Here is a 16,742-nt window from a genome sequence, read left to right as displayed (position 1 = left end):
CACCAATACAGCTTTGACAGAATTTCATTTTTGGGTGAACTCATTTGTGGGATGAACTCAGAATATTCCTTTACTAAAACAAGAATATGTGAACATTTGGACAAATAAACTCTACTCACCATAGACAGAAACACTGAAGGTTTTTGATGAATGTTCAGCTCCAAATATATCAAGTTTATATTCTCCAGAGTCCGAGGTTCTGGTGTTTGTGATGGTCAGAGATCCAGTTTGATTGTCCAGCTTCAGTCTGTCTCTGAATCTCCCATCAAGAACATCATCATATGTGGAGAAGATTTGCTTCTCTATATTGATTTTAGCTATGAGAGAGTTTTCAGTTCCAAATTTCCACAGTAAATCGTCATCTTCATGTATTTCAGTAACATCAGAGTGTAGAAGGACGGAATCTCCCTCCATCACTGACACTGACTTCACTTCATCATCACCAAACACGTCTGGAGAACAAACAGAAAAAGGCTTCATGCAGATTAAGGCTTGAGACTAATGGTTTGCAAAGGATTAAATAAGTTGCGGTTTGAAAGTAAATATCAATTGTGTTTTGACAAATGAATTTGTACTATATTTGTTTTCACTCATGATTACTGCAGAATAATTTTTAAATCATTTTAATGATGGCTGGGCATGAATTTGTATGAATATGAATTTTGTATGAAACTATACAAAATCACAAAAAGGCCAGAGTTTTGAAAGCGGCACAATGATCGTTTCATTTCTGAGCCTCCACTGTTCGAGTTTCTTCATTATAGACATTTAAATTATTCTCTATGACTTGTAACATTTTAATATATGCCCATGCCTTTTCCAGGCATGAAAAATTCTTGAAAACCAGAGACCTGAATGTGTATATATATGTATACAGTATCTCAAAATAAAGTATTGGTTTGATTTGATCTGCGATAACAAGTCTAATCTAAACCATAGCAGCAGTTTGTCACTTTGTTCTAAAACAAAGTGAAATATTAAGCCATAAACTCTTTTTAAAACTTACCAGTTGGACACCTCCAGCACAAACAGAACAAAACAAACATATGAAACATTTTCTTCACCCGTTCAGTGTCTGATCTAACAAGACTATCTGCTGAAAGCACTCAACATGTGTGAATCCTCCCGCAACAGAGTCTCTCTCTCTCTCTCTCTCTCTCTCTCTCTCTCTCTCTCTCTCTCTCTCTCTCTCTCCGTCGAACAACAATCTTCATCTTTATCATTCAACGTAGATGATGTTGAAAGATTTTCTGACTGTATTAATTACGTAAAAATAGAAGAGTGGAATATTGTGTTAATCTCATTACATTCGTCCTTGCAAGATAGATCTTTTTGATTTTATAATTCAATTGAATATCCATATTTAAAACTCAGCTCATCTATTGAGTCAGACTGAAACCGCTGCGGTCGGGGTTTTCTTCAGAAATATGGTTTGATCTGCTGGATGGACAAACAGCTTTTGCAGGAAAGGGGCCGTTTGTCTGAAGTGGGATTAGTTTGTAGATGATGAGCTTCTTCCTGTTTTGCTTTTTATGAACCTCACAGTCTGACTTTACCTCTAAATAAAACTATTTCCAATGTAATAAATAATGTAATAATGTAATTATTCTAAACTCTTCCTTAATGAAGAGCAGGTTTAAAAGGCCATTAGGCCAGACTCAAGTTATTTTCAAATGTAAATTACAGGTTACCAGGTTACATTCTGTTGATATGAAAAATCAGGTAGATTTAGCAATAGAGCGGGTGTATGATGTATATTACGATGTTATTATGAACTATATTCCTTTCTCTGACGTTCCAAGTTTTTTAAAGCGCTTCTGATGATTGTTAGAAGGCAGACTGAGATGGCGAACTGGCACATAGTTTGTGTAACATTAGCAACATTATAAGCTGTTTGATAATAATATTAATTACCGTTACGTGTCCGACCTTGTAAAGAGCGATATCATTGTGCTGCGTATACCTCAGAAAGTGTGCCGAGAAGTGTGTGAGCTGATGTGAGTGAGTGGAGGCGGGGATAATTTGCATATTCATGGGTACATGGATACCACGTAGCCTATACTAAATGAGGCAAGTTTATGAACATATTTAATCTACTCTAGTACTCCAAACGTGAACCAGAGCCGTGAATGCGCATGTCTTCTTCAAATGAAATATGTGCGTGCATTACAGCGGTAGCCTATGTCTGATGATGAACGTGATGACACGTAGCCTAACTTTCACACACTCACAGCATCTCAGAGAGTCCACTCATTGACGATCAAACGTTTCAAGTATCCCGTTACTAAATGATTTCATTAAAGATATGTTATTTGTTTATTTAAAAAAAATATTAACTTTAGGTAAGTCACTAGAATTTGCTCAGTGTCCTCGTGCTATTAGCATGTAAGTTATGTGGCCATAAGTCATGTATTTGATAAGTTTTTACTTAAAAATTAAATCCTGTTACTTTCAGTCCTTACTCACATGAAAAATAACAGGATTTAATTAAAGTAATAGGAGTGAGTAGAGTAATCTGGTTTGTTGACTTAATAGTGTCAATATTAGTTGAGAGAAAGGGCCTAATATTATTCATCTGTTTTATGAGTTTTACATTTGAAATTACTTAAATTGTAGACATTTAGGATTAGTTTTACAATGTAAATGCCATGGGAGCCAGTCCACTACTAAATTAATTAAACTTTTTGTCTTTGTCTTTTGTATATTTCGAAGAAGAGTGAGAGAACCAGTTACACCCAACTATGCAAGGGAAGCAGTGACTCACACTCGAACCCCCCCTCCCCCTTTTTTTCTCCTCTTTCTCTTTTGACCTCCTTCGCTGTGAAGTACAACTAGCACATAGCACAGGGATGGGCAACTTCGGTCCTGGAGGACCACTGTCCTACAGAGTTTAGCTCCAACCCTGAAAAAAATCACCTGCCTGTAATTTTCTAGTAATTCTGAGGACCTTGATTAGCTTGTTCAGGTGTGTTTGATTAGGGTTGAAGCTAAACTCTGTAGGACAGTGGCCCTCCAGGATCGAAGTTGCCCATCCCTGAGTCATAGCATATCCCTTCAACACAGTCTCCTGTGTGCAAAGTCTCATGCACACACAGCCATGTACACTATCTCACACTCACAGATATAGACACACATTCCTGTTACCAAGTGTTTATTCCTGTTACTTCATTTTATAATTACTCTATTATAAATTGCAGTCTGACCAGTGGCTGTGTTCCTTCAAGTCCTAAGCATGTGGTTGTTTAGCCTCTTCTTAAAAAACCTGGCCTAGATCCTACAAATCCAAATACTTTTCGGCCAATATCTAAGCTAGCTACCATTCTTATCCAAAATATTAGAAAAAAATTTTTTTAGTCAGCTAAACATTTTTTGTTAAAAATGATGTTTTTGATCAATTTCAATCTGGTTTTAGATCAGGTTATAGCACAGAATCGGCTCTACTTAAGGTAGTTAATGACCTTTTAGTAAAGACTGACTAGTAGCAATGTTGCTTTGGTTTTGCTATCTTAGCTTAGCATTTGATACTGTCACAGATCAAACAGTCTGGCAATAAGGAAAACAGGAGTTTCTTGTGGAAAAAATGTTGTTTTTTATTCACCCCAAAAAATACTAAACAATAGAAACCAAAAAGTTAACAACTAGGCCTATAAAAGAGGTCAACAAAATATAACTATACTCAAAAAAGCATACAACAAAACAGGATATGAACTGAACAACCTGACCTAACTGAATGAGACACAAAGAAACATATATAGTGGCTTGGCCAAACCGATTTACACACAAAGAGAAAACAAAATGGACGACAAATACAAACAACTACAAAGCAAAACAAACTAAACCCCAAATCCCCCTCCAACATGGCAGCACATGGTATGGCTTAATTGGCAAGTCACAGGATATCACAGTCAGTCCTCCACCCTTGGCCATGCCTTTCTTACCCCAGGACAGACCTCTCTCCAACATGGTAACAAAGAAACAATGATTAATAGAACAGAAAATGTTTACATAACCCTACAATGTAAAAATGTGTGCACTCCATTTAAACAGTGTATGGTTAAAGCAAATAAATGTATATTATACCTGTATATTATACCTGTGATCTGTGTATTCAAATCATGAATTGTTTGGGGTGTGGCTAACTGCAAAAATAACTTTACCTGTGTACCTAAAACATGGCTTGTGTGCTGGTAGGCTTGTATGCGGTATTACCATTGCTGGCTGTTACCTTGCCGGTTATTCATCCTGTGTGGCTTGGGCCATCACAGATACAATTGATCATTTAATCTTGATTAAAAGTTGAAGACAGTATGTGGGTATCCAAGGAACTGCTCTAAGCTGGTTTGCCTCTTATCTTCGAAATAGATCCTTTTCTGTTAAAATTTGAAACTTTTTCTCATCAATAGCTTCGATCACATGTGGGGTCCCTCAAGGTTCCATTCTGGGACCAGAACTATTTTCACTGTATATGCTTCCTCTTGGTTCTATTTTTTAAAGAAATATAGCCTAGTATTTCGTATAATTTTTATCCTGATGACACCCACATGTATCTGCCCATAAAGCCTGGAGATGATAAATCCGGTAATTCACTTTTTGAGTGTCTAAAAGATGTAAAATGCTGGATGAATAACTTTCTCCAGTGGCCCTAATAGCTGTGCAAATAATATAGCTGAAAACCTAGGTCCTCTGTCATCCAATCTGAATACACATGTCAAGAATCTGGGTTTTATCTTTGACACAGAATTAAAGTTTGATAGACCGATCAAATCAGTGGTGAAGAATAGTTTCTTTCAATTGCGAAATATCGCTAAACTTAAATCTATCCTATCTTTTTGTGATCTGGAGAAAGTAAGGTAATTCATGCTTTTATTTCTTCGCGTCTTTATTACTGCAATGTTCTGTATCTGCGTGTAAGTCAGTCTTCTCTGACACGTCTTCAGGGAGTACAAAATGCGGCAGCAAGGTTGCTGACAAATACAAAAAAGAGGGATCATATAGGCCTATCCCCTATTCTGGCCTTGTTACACTGGCTTCCAGTTCATTTTAGAATAAAGTACTTTTGTATACTTTTAAACCACTGCATGGACTGGCACCAACATATGTTTCTGAACTTATGCATTTTAGTTGCTCACAGAGATCTCCGAGATCGCAAAATCAGCTGCTCCTTGAAATTCATCGGTCACCCTTAAAAACTAAAGGAGATCGTGCTTTCTCAGTGGAATGGGTTACCAATGTTTATCAGATCCTCTACTTCTGTAACCATGTTTAAAACTTGTCTTAAGACATATTTGTTTGATGAGGCCTTTGCTACTTTGTAAGGACCGTTAGGCTTTGATTTTGTTTATTTTAGTAATATTATTATTATTATAATTTTTTCATTTGTTTTGTATTATTCATTTATTTGTATTTTACTGTGTCTTATCTAATCCATTTGAAATTGTACAGCACTTTGGTACACACTGTGTTTTTTAAGGTGCTTTACAAATAAACTTTGATTTGATTTGATTTTTTTTTTTTATTATTAAAAAATGTTTAACCACTGTTTTTTTTAATTACTTTTTTTTGGTCCATCATTTACACAATTGTTTAATTAATTAAATCTTACAAAAAAAATACACTTGAGGCCTCTGTCTTCCTTAAAAAAAGATGGTTGTGTGCTTTTGTTAAAATACACCTTGTCTTAATATATAGTGATTTTCTTAGTCACAATCAATTATTATCACATATCAATTATTTGAAAATATAACTAACCATTTCTTTAAAATAAACAATTTTTTGAGGGAAAAACAAAGGAATTGATTGACATGCTTTTTAAAATGGCACATGAGTTAACAGGACTAAGAAAACGTGCATCCATCTTCTGCTTGGAAACCAAATGAAATAACGTTATCTGGTTGACCAATACACATTTAAAATAGTTAAATATGTATTAGATTTAGAGTTACAAGCAAATCTCATTCGGTTGAATGGCCCTGTCATTTTTAAAGAAGGAGCTGTTGTCATGGTCAGGGGCGTTTCTAGGTTTTAAAAACATCAGGGGCTGAGCCCAAAACATCAGGGGCTGGGTAACAAGATAACATGATTCGATACAGAGAATAATGTATATTTTAGGTCTATATGCAGGGGGCAGACTGGTTCAAAAATTCAGTCCAGGCCATATTACCACACAGACACACACATTCAAATGTGAGGTAGTCCGGGGGGTTCGGGGGCATGCTCCCCTGAGAAAATTTTGATTTCGAAGACCTACATATGTGCATTTTAAGGTGTTTGAAGGCCAAAATTTTTTGATAACAATAGCTTTAAAAGCATGTCAGTGGGCAGTAGCATAAGTTATTTGTCAAGCAGATAACAGATTCTTAAACATGAAAATGAGGATAAATGTTGAAATGAATGATCCACACTATATAATGGAAATGCAAAATGTTTCTGCTTATTGTTGACAATACACAATCACATATTCCAAACAGGAATGGCCTTAAACGAGAAATCTTTCAAGGATTATTTTGCATAGATGTAAACTTTTTAGCATAAAGATTGGTTTCAGCAACTTGTTTCTTTCTTGAGTTAATCAATGTTTTTGGCACTATTAAATCAGTTCAATTAAATTTCAATTGTTCACTCATAAAGACAGTCACTTGTCACCATGGCCTAATGATGCAAGTTGTGCAAACACAGACAAGCGGAGTGATAGAAACTGTGAAAAGGCTGATGCTGGTGAAATTTTTGAACACATTCGAGGACCTTATATATAGGCTACATATCAGAGTTAAATAGGAATACATTGTAATAATGTTAATCAAGCAGACTAAATCACACGACTGCGCAGCAATATTTAAGCACATTATACAAAGGAAATAATACAGATCTAGACAAATTGGGTTGCTTATAGTTAAAAGAATGTCATGAACGATCATTTAGGCTAGATGTAGGCCTATTTTTGGTCACAAAATATTTAGTCAGTTTTGATGACTTTGCAATATTGATAAAATGTTAGAATATTAATAATGAAAATTGAGTAGGGCTACGCCAAAATGTGTAACATTTATGTAGCCTACAAAGGAATACAAAAGCCCCGACATAGAGTTTTGACGCAGCTTTAATCTCCCTTTTGGTTATTTCAATACTTAATTGACGACAGAACACGACGTTACATGCTAGTTTATTTTGCGTGATACAGGGCGCGCCGCATTTGCGTGACTGAAGAGTGCGCGCCGCGAGCAAACGGCTGGCACGACGTAAGTAAGTTACTTTTTCTGACATATAGCCTGACAACATCTGGTGTGACTGAAGACTGTGCGGCGGTGCTGACTGCGTTATTTTTTTTAAACCGGTGCGGCGTGCGCGCCCCCGAAGTTCATCCGTGAGAAACTTGAAACCGGTGATTGAACTTGAATTCAGGTGACTCATTAACACTCGCGCTACTGTCCACGCCCTGCTCTCACGGCTCGGGGACTCGTGCTGCTCGGCTGAAGCCCCGGATGCCCATGTCTAACGACGCGCCTGGTCATGGTGAAACATCCAATCTCTGGCTCTCGAGAAAAAAGGTCGAGACGTATCAATGCAGGGCGGAGCAACCTGGGATTGGGAACAACTTGCTAAACACTGCAGCTAAAGTTATTTATCGTGCCATACTACAGAGAAAGGACGCTCTCATACAATCAGTATTATTTTTTTTTTATTATTTTTTTTTGCTGTGAAAATGAACCTCTTCCTTTTATTTCTCTCAACGGGTTTTTTTCTTCTTCACCACGGTAAGACATATTTTTATATAGTTTACCAGCATATCTTTATATTCGACAGAAAAGCATTTAGTAGGCTATTTGTATTTTGCTCTCAGTTTGTTTTGCTTGACCATGCTATACATTTATTTGTTATAATCTCTCTTCTGTTAAATGATAAATCGAACATCCAAATGACGTAGTATCGTGAATGAAAAGTGGCAAGGGAAGTTTGTAGCGGACCCCGTCCGAATGATGGCCAAAACTTGACAAAGACTGATGATTTTTGAGAAGTTTTATTGCAGCCTACATCACACATTTTGTGTCACAATATGTTTAGACTCCAGGCAAAACACCAGAAGAGCAGAATAATAAACCAGTGTACAACAAATGCATTAGCCTAAACTCTTAAATAAAAATAAAAAATTATATGGCTCTTTGTTGCATTACCATACACCGAGAATAACACAAAAATACTACTCAAAACTTACAGTTGATTAAGACGCACAGACCTTGCTTTAACATCGACTGCTGTTTTTTCCCCTCGATGTGTTCTTCTTTTTCTTCTTGTAAGATTCCGGAAGTGTAGACGCTGCTGAGCGTAGTAACAGAGAAAGTCTAATGACGTAGACGGTACTTCCCTCCACAGGTCAAAGTTTGAACTAAATTCTTACATACATTTATGCAAGAACTGAAGAACTTCCTTGGAGATCAGGTTATGCTCTTCACTGTGTCCAAACAAAGTCCCTGCGGGACAAAATGTTACATGAACATCTGTTCCTAACTTCAGGTTATAATAGTGTCTACCCCTAATTTCCTTTTCCCACCCTCTCTGCCATTCTTTTATTAAGCCCTCTTTCATTCTTTCTCTCAGTTCCACTCTCCCCAATAATGGGATCATTATAAAATAACCTGATCTGTGGGCGAGGCTTTAACAAAGGGACATTTTCAATCCTGTTGCTTGATTTGGTCATGTCACAGTAGGGTTGTGTTTAGGTTAGAGGCATCTTTTTTTTACTGCATGAAGAAACACCCACCAGTTCGAAAACCTGTTAAATGTCTGGACCCAGGGAGGGCTATTCCCTGAGGAAACAAATGACTTTTTCCCAGAATCAACATCTGAACGCCACTACAAAAATAGCATCCTCATCCGAGACATATCCCCATGAATAGACCACACCTCACCATGTCCTCTCTGCCATTTGCTACCAATTTTCTCTCTTCTCCTCTCCTCTCTTTAAATACTGAGATCGCCTGAAGCTCACCCAAAATTGATGGAAATTTATTCTGAACTGAAATTTATTCTGAACTACTCTGAAATCATTGACTCTATAAGTATAGCTATACATTAAATCCATGTTACCAGAAATCTGTGATTCTGTTAACGGAATAAAATCGGCTTTAGGTAGAGCATGGACATGCCAACTGAGATTTTAGACCTAACAACTTGGCATTAATTAAGTGTACTTTAAAGTCTAATATTGGAATTTCCGTTTAGATTAACAGTGTTGCACAATTTTCTGAAATTTTGTTTGGGTAATAGGGTTGTTCATCTATGTAATATTCATAATGGGTAGGCTAATATTGAGACTAATATAATATGGAGAAAGTCCTTATAGAGGATAACATATTTTATAGTATATATTGTATATACATATATCATAGTAAATATAGAGAAAGATGGTAAAATATGAACCAGGATGTGTGTTATGTTCATTAAGTTGTATAAGAGCGTCTATGAGACTCATGCATGTTTGTCTGAGTGAATGTGTGATCACAATGATGATCTTCTGCTGTTTGTTTGCATGTGTTACATTAACCAAAAAGTGATTTTTTTATGAAATGTTCATTTCTTCTTCAGGTGCGTGTGTTGGATCAGATGAAGTGTCAGTGTCAGTGATAGAGGGAGATTCAGTCACTCTAAACACTGGTGTTGAAACAAACCAACAAGAGACGATTATATGGTATTTCAATGGCATCCGATTAGCCCGAATCACTGGAGATCAGAGTAAGATCTGTACAGATGTTCAGTGTAATGAAGGCACTGAGAGATTCAGAGACAGACTGAAGCTGGATCATCGGACTGGATCTCTGACCATCACAAACACCAGAACCACAGACTCTGGAGAATATAAACTACAGATCATCATCATCAACAACAGTGAAAAGATCTTAATGTAACTGTCTCTGGTGAGTCATTTAATGAATTTTTAAAAGCAGAGTATATATGTTTAAATCACATCATTATTTATTTTTTTATTTTTCTGTGTATCTGCGTATTAATTCACATTCAGTGTATTGATCATTTCATGAAAAATACTTAAAGTGGAATTTGTACATTTTTATTTCAAACTTAATTACCAATTACTATTGACTGTTAAAACTTGGTTTTGTCAATATGTCAAGTTTATTTCTATAGCACAGTTTAAAACAACTTAGGGTACTACAAATGATAACACCATTCACACATAGAACAACCAAAAACAATAAAAGAGATTCTATTAATCTCTATAATACATTAAAAGCCAAAGAACAGATGAGTTTTTAGCTTAGATTTCAAATCAGAGAGTGTTTGAGGAGTTCTAATACACAGTGGGAGGCTATTCCACAGTTTGGGGGCAATAACATAGAAAGCCCGATCCCCTCTCATTTTTAGCCTTGCCCTAGGAACAGTCAGCAGCCTATGATCTGAAGATCTGAGAGATCTCGATGGCTTGTGTATGGACAAAAGTCTTGACAAATAAGTAAGTGCCAGTCCGTTTTTAGTCCAGATTTTAAAATCAATTCTGTAACGAACAGGAAGCCAATGTAGAGACATTAAAATTGGGGTAATATGTTCACGCTTACGTACACCCAACAAAAGTCTAGCCGCAGAGTTTTGCACCATTTGTCGAGAAATAGATTGTTGGTTTATTCCTGCATAGAATTGCAATAATCAAGTCGGGTAGAGAAAAATGCATGAATTACATTTTCAAAATCTTTAAAGGAGTCATAATGTAGAAATTTCACTTTTCCACGAGAATCAATGTATGTTATGATTGCATAATGATTGTACACTGGCCGGGAAGCCGATATTTAAAAGTGAAGCGTTTGTTTACCTCAGGGTTTGTAAAATAGGCCACGTGCACGCGCACGAAAAAACGAGATTTTGATTTCTTCCCCCTCTTGACGTCAAGACGGGGGAGGATATACCAAATATGGACACCGCAAACCTATGCCGCGGGAAGCCCGCCCCTCTCCCCCTCTCCCCCTCAGATTCAGTTTAGTCGACTCGAGAAAGATGGAGAAACCGAGTGTACACCTGAGATGCTCTGTGGTTGACTGCCACAAACAACATGCAAATGTGTTTTATCTACCAAAAACGGACGAAACTATCAGGGAACAGTGGAGGAAATTCATTTTTAATGACGCTGTCCCAACAACTCTTTCAAGTGGCGTATCGTTAGGTGTGTGCGCTAAACATTTTACACCGGAATCATTTACAAATTTGGGGCAATATCAGGCGAAGTTGGCCTCGAAGCTCCGTTTGGGAAAAGGTGCCATCCCCACCATCAGGGACTTGCCAGAAATTGAAAAGGTAAAACTGTGTTTTTATTGCTCTACTGTGGTTAACAAATAGCAGCTAACTGCTAATGCGGCTATTGTATGTAACGTTACCTTCGAGGTAAACACGGGGAATGGACTCTACGAATGCTAGCCACATCTTTCCACTTTGTTTTACACTAGCAGCTACAGTAGTGACGGTACAGGAGTCCATGCTCAGTGGCTAAAACTGTTTAAATGCAAGTATGAAAACAATATACCACTAAACATTATTAGCCAAACTCATGCAAAACATGCAGTTTGAAAATAGCTTTCAGTTAGTGGGGCTTCTGTAAGAATGTATCTGGAAATGGTGTATTTTTTCTACGACCAATCAACGCGCCCCTCATTTGCATTATTATAATGACCGTCCACGACAGCCAAAACATCGCATCAGATCTCGCGAGACAATAATGCCTTTAGAAATAAGGGTCTGAGGGGCTCTGTGTTGATTTTTTTTCCACTTTTCTTTTTTAGAAGTGCCTGAAAGACTATAATAGAGCATTGGGTATCCAAGGTAACACAACATTATGACTCCTTTAAGGGAGAGCCAAGGCTTAAAGGGATAGTTCACCCAAAAATGAAAATTCTATCATTGTTTACTCTCCCTCAAGTTGTTCCAAACCTGTATGAGTTTCTTTGTTCTGCTGAACACAAAGAAAGATATTTGGAAGAATGTTTGTAACCAAACAGATCTCGGTCCCCATTGACTACCATAGTATATATTTTTTCCTACTATGGAAGTCAATGGGGACCGAGATCTGTATGATTACAAACATTCTTCCAAATATTCCAAAGTGTGTCGGGAATCGCTTCAACTAAAGTAATAAATAAGGGTAAGGGTAAAAGTAGCCGGCAACAAGTTCACAAAAGGACACATGACACATGCCTCCTGACAGCTATATGTCAGCGCGCTGCCCACGAGACTGTCGGCGCTGACAGATGGAGCCATTTATTAGTTAAATCAATATCATACAGCTGAATGTCAAAGTAGAAAGGTATAAATAAGAGTCGAAGATATTGAAAAATATTGGATGCATTATCATTCACTCTCTAGTAATAATGATGTCTGTCTTCAGCTGTTCCAGATTCAGGTCCGTCTCCAGCTGTTTCAGATTCAGGTCCGTCTCCAGCTGTTCCAGGTTCCGTTCCAGGTTCCGGTCCATCTCCAGCTGTTTCAGATTCAGGTCCGTCTTCAGGTGCTGCTGCAGGAATAAGTGTTGCTGTTGTTGTTGCTGTTCTCCTGGTGGCTGCAGCTGTAATTGGTGGTGTGATTTACTATCGCAAGCGTCAAGCAGGGCAAAAGGGTGAGTATTACATACAGATGTCTTAACAAGATTGAAAATATGAGTTTGATCATGTGAATTGGGAAAAGACTTGTTAAAAGATGTGAAAATATATTTATATTCTAACCAAAGTAATGTGTGTTTAATTGAGTTTGTTGTTGTTTAAACAGACATCGAGATGCAGGACCAGCGTGATCAGGTGAGATTATGTACAGTAAATATGTCTGCCTGCTAAAAAACTGAGATTTACTACAGATTCAGACCTGTGAGATCTGTATGTGGTGTGTCTGTAACAGTGTGCATGTTTTGGCTGCAGAAAAAATAATAATAACTGACTATTTAAGAATTTTTACTTTACTATGAAGAACAGTTATATAAAAATATATATATATATATTATTATTATTACATAATTATTTATATGATTTGTAAAATTATTTATTTAATATTTAGTGTATGTGTGTGACACCACTTTAGGTGTAACATAAATGTACACAGTGAGTAGTTTTTTGTCCTTTATTTTTATCAGCATGTAAGCTGAGGTTCACAGGTGAGGCACAAATTGAACTAAATAATAAAAATTAAAAAGCAAAAAGACCTTGCAACTTTATTTAGAGAGTAAGAGTCTTTTTAGAACACACCATTTACGATAGTAGGATTCTCTTATCACTTGTATTTCTATTGTATTTTTGTGTTTGTGTAACAATCATCAACCCTGTTCATTTCTTTTACCTTCTGTGAATCTGTGTTTTCTTACAGGAGAATCATGTAGAAGACTCAAACCCTAATCAGACTGAGCCGCTGATGGGGAACGCTGCCAATGGGACTATTCCTAATCAGACTGAGCCTCTGATGGGGAACGCTGCCAATGGGACTATTCCTAATCAGACTGAGCCGCTGATGGGGAACGCTGCCAATGGGACTATTCCTAATCAGACTGAGCCTCTGATGGGGAACGCTGCCAATGGGACTATTCCTAATCAGACTGAGCCGCTGATGGGGAACGCTGCCAATGGGACTATTCCTAATCAGACTGAGCCGCTGATGGGGAACGCTGCCAATGGGACTATTCCTAATCAGACTGAGCCTCTGATGGGGAACGCTGCCAATGGGACTATTCCTAATCAGACTGAGCCGCTGATGGGGAACGCTGCCAATGGGACTATTCCTAATCAGACTGAGCCGCTGATGGGGAACGCTGCCAATGGGACTATTCCTAATTAGACTGAGCCGCTGATGGGGAACGCTGCCAATGGGACTATTCCTAATCAGACTGAGCCGCTGATGGGGAACGCTGCCAATGGGACTATTCCTAATCAGACTGAGCCGCTGATGGGGAACGCTGCTAATGAGACGTCTCCTACTCAGACTGAGCCGCTGATGGGGAACGCTGCTAATGAGACGTCTCCTACTCAGACTGAGCCTCTAATGAAGAACACTGCCAATGGGACGACCCTCTAATGAAGAACACCAATGGTACGACTCTTCATCCAACTGATGCTGCCAAAGAGACATCCTCCATGTCTGTAGGTTAACCCTTTTGGTAACACTTTATAATAACTGCACGCTATCAATCATTAGTTAAGCATTAGTAAACAGTTAATTCATCATTTATAAAGCATTAATAGACATTAACAAGCAGTTTATAAATACAGTTATAAATGCAGTATTCTTAATTTATAAGCATATCTATAATGTGTTTAATAATTGTGTTTTCATACTTAATTAATGATCAATTTATCATTTCTAAATGAAGTATTTCATTATTTACAAACCGGTTATTTAGGAGTTGTCAGTGGTTCATAAGATCACTTAGAAAGTGTAAGTAAATTATTAATAAACTGTTTAAATACATATTATTATTCAGACATATAGTAATAGTTACTTAGTGTGTTAATAAATGGTTTATTAACATGTATTTCTACTGTTAATTCAGGGTTAATTCGGGTAGTTATAAAGCATTTAGTAGTGGTCAGTTAACTATGTTTGTGAGCTAATCTAAAGTGAGGACTAGTTATGCTTTGTAAAGCGTTTATAAAGAAGATTTAAAGGCTGTTAATATTTTTATGTTCTGTATCGCTGTGTTGTATTTGTTTACTTTTTCTGTTTAGAAGAAAACTGAGTCTTTAAATCTCCTTTATAAATGCTTTACAAAGCATAACTAGTCCTCACTTTAGATTAGCTCACAAACATAGTTAACTGACCACTACTAAATGCTTTATAACTACCTGAATCTACTACATTTACTTACACTTTCTAAGTGATCTTATTAGCCACTGACAACTCCTAAATAACCGGTTTGTAAATAATGCAATACTTCATTTAAAAATGATAAAGTGATCATTAATAAATTAAGAAAATACAATTATTAAACACATTATAGACATGCTTATAAATCAAGAATACAGCATTTATAACTGTATTTATAAACTGCTTATTAATGTATATAATGCTTTATAAATGATGAATTAACTGTTTACTAATGCTTAACTAATGATTAATAGCGTGCAGTTATTATAAAGTGTTACCACACTTTTTACTGGTGTTTGTAGTTCTAATCGAATCCTCGTCCAGCGCGCAATGGGTTGTGGGCAATATTAGCCGTTAGAGTGTTCACGGATCTGGATTGGCGTGCGTTTTCTTGCTTCTATATTTGAATGTGTAAGTCAGTATTTATTTATCCAGCATCATGAGATGGACTGTAATGTTGATTATTATTGCTTTAAAATGTTGGCACCAGCATAACTGAGACTTCAGATTCCACACACAGTCCCATGTGTTACGTTGTTTTCAGAGATGATAAAAAGATCAAAAGATCTAAAGAAATATGCTTTCAAAGTTCATGTAAGAACTTTGGATTGGAATCCACTGCTGCTTCAGTGTATATGTAATGAGTGATTATAATCAAGGTATTAATCAGTATTTTACCTTCTAAATATCAAATGAGTTGAATGACTTCTCTGGAGATTTTACTTTGTTACTAGAAGTTACCAGTGTGATCACTGAAATGTTCTTTTCGTGTATTCTTTAATGTCTGTATTTGATATCTGAATGCAGTAACATTGCTTGCTCATTTATCCCGGCTTCCAGAAATGAAACAGGGACTTGTTTTGTGTTTGAGAAAGGTCTTCAACATGTTAAAACATATAGGGGTCATTGAAGCCAATAGTTTAAGGGACCATTTCTTTGTTAAAGCCTTACACAAGCTGTGTGTCGATGTGTGTGTTAGTCTTCAAATCCAAAGCAAATTGGAATCTTATCAAGCCCTAAACGGACAATAAATTCTAGCAAAATATCTCTACGCCGTTGGAGACACAAAGCAAATACAGGCTCAGTGATCACAGTCTGGCAATAGAGAAAGAAAGATACAGACAAACATGGCTGCCAAAGGAAGAACGAGTCTGTGCCTTATATACTGTGACACTGGTGAGGCTGAGACACTATTTTTCTTTCACTGTAAATACAGAGGCGAGAGAGTAATTCGTCCAAAAAAAAAATATATATACCACAATTTTCCAGTTCTTCAGAAACGGATCAAATACAGATGTTACTGGGGAAACACAATTACCCATCAATTGCAGGAAAATTCATCTTTCAGCTTTACACCCTATAGAAATTATATGTTCATTTAAATAAAAAATAAATAAAAAAAATGTCTTGATAAGTCTATATACTGTATAAGTGTTTAACTGTTATTTGTTATTGTTACATTATAGCTATATTTCTTTTAATATTTAATATATTTCTTTCTTTTGCTTTGTCAGTATTGTATGTAAACAATCATGCCAACAAAGCACTTTATATTGAATTAACTGGTAAAGGTTTCGATGCTTCATGAAGCAGTGGGTCTAATTCCTTAATAATTGTGGGGATTATTTCTGCACAAAAGAATGTCTGACAAAAATTGCACAACATACGCACATGAATTTGTTTGTAACCTTGTTCTAATTTTATTTTATTAATGCAGGCCTAAGAGCTGTAAAATAAAAGAAGCCAAAGAGCTGTAAAAAGCTCCTGATCCTTTTTATTTATCTTTGTGTTTGTCTGTGAAAGGACAAATGTATGTCTATAATGAAAGTTTAAGTTAAGTAGCTACTGGATACGGGGTTACAGAGGTGTCCCTTTGAAATGGTCGAAAACTGGATTAATGACCCCAC

General features: G+C 36.7%; 1 protein-coding gene across 1 annotated transcript in view; it reads right to left on the bottom strand.

Annotated features, from left to right (window-relative positions):
- The window catches only part of LOC309476224 (SLAM family member 5-like), a 232,245-nt gene that overhangs the window by 185,951 nt on the left and 29,552 nt on the right, over nucleotides 1-16,742 (bottom strand). The window contains exon 3 of the mRNA XM_082139493.1: nucleotides 120-452. The gene's annotated coding sequence lies outside the window, so the exon portion shown is untranslated. The remainder of the gene's footprint in view (nucleotides 1-119; nucleotides 453-16,742) is intronic.

Source organism: Leuciscus leuciscus (genome assembly GCF_965113295.1).
Source record: "Leuciscus leuciscus genome assembly, chromosome: 15".
Lineage (NCBI taxonomy): Eukaryota > Metazoa > Chordata > Actinopteri > Cypriniformes > Leuciscidae > Leuciscus > Leuciscus leuciscus.
Note: the sequence above shows the minus strand (reverse complement) of the source record. Positions and strands in the feature narration are given on the sequence as shown.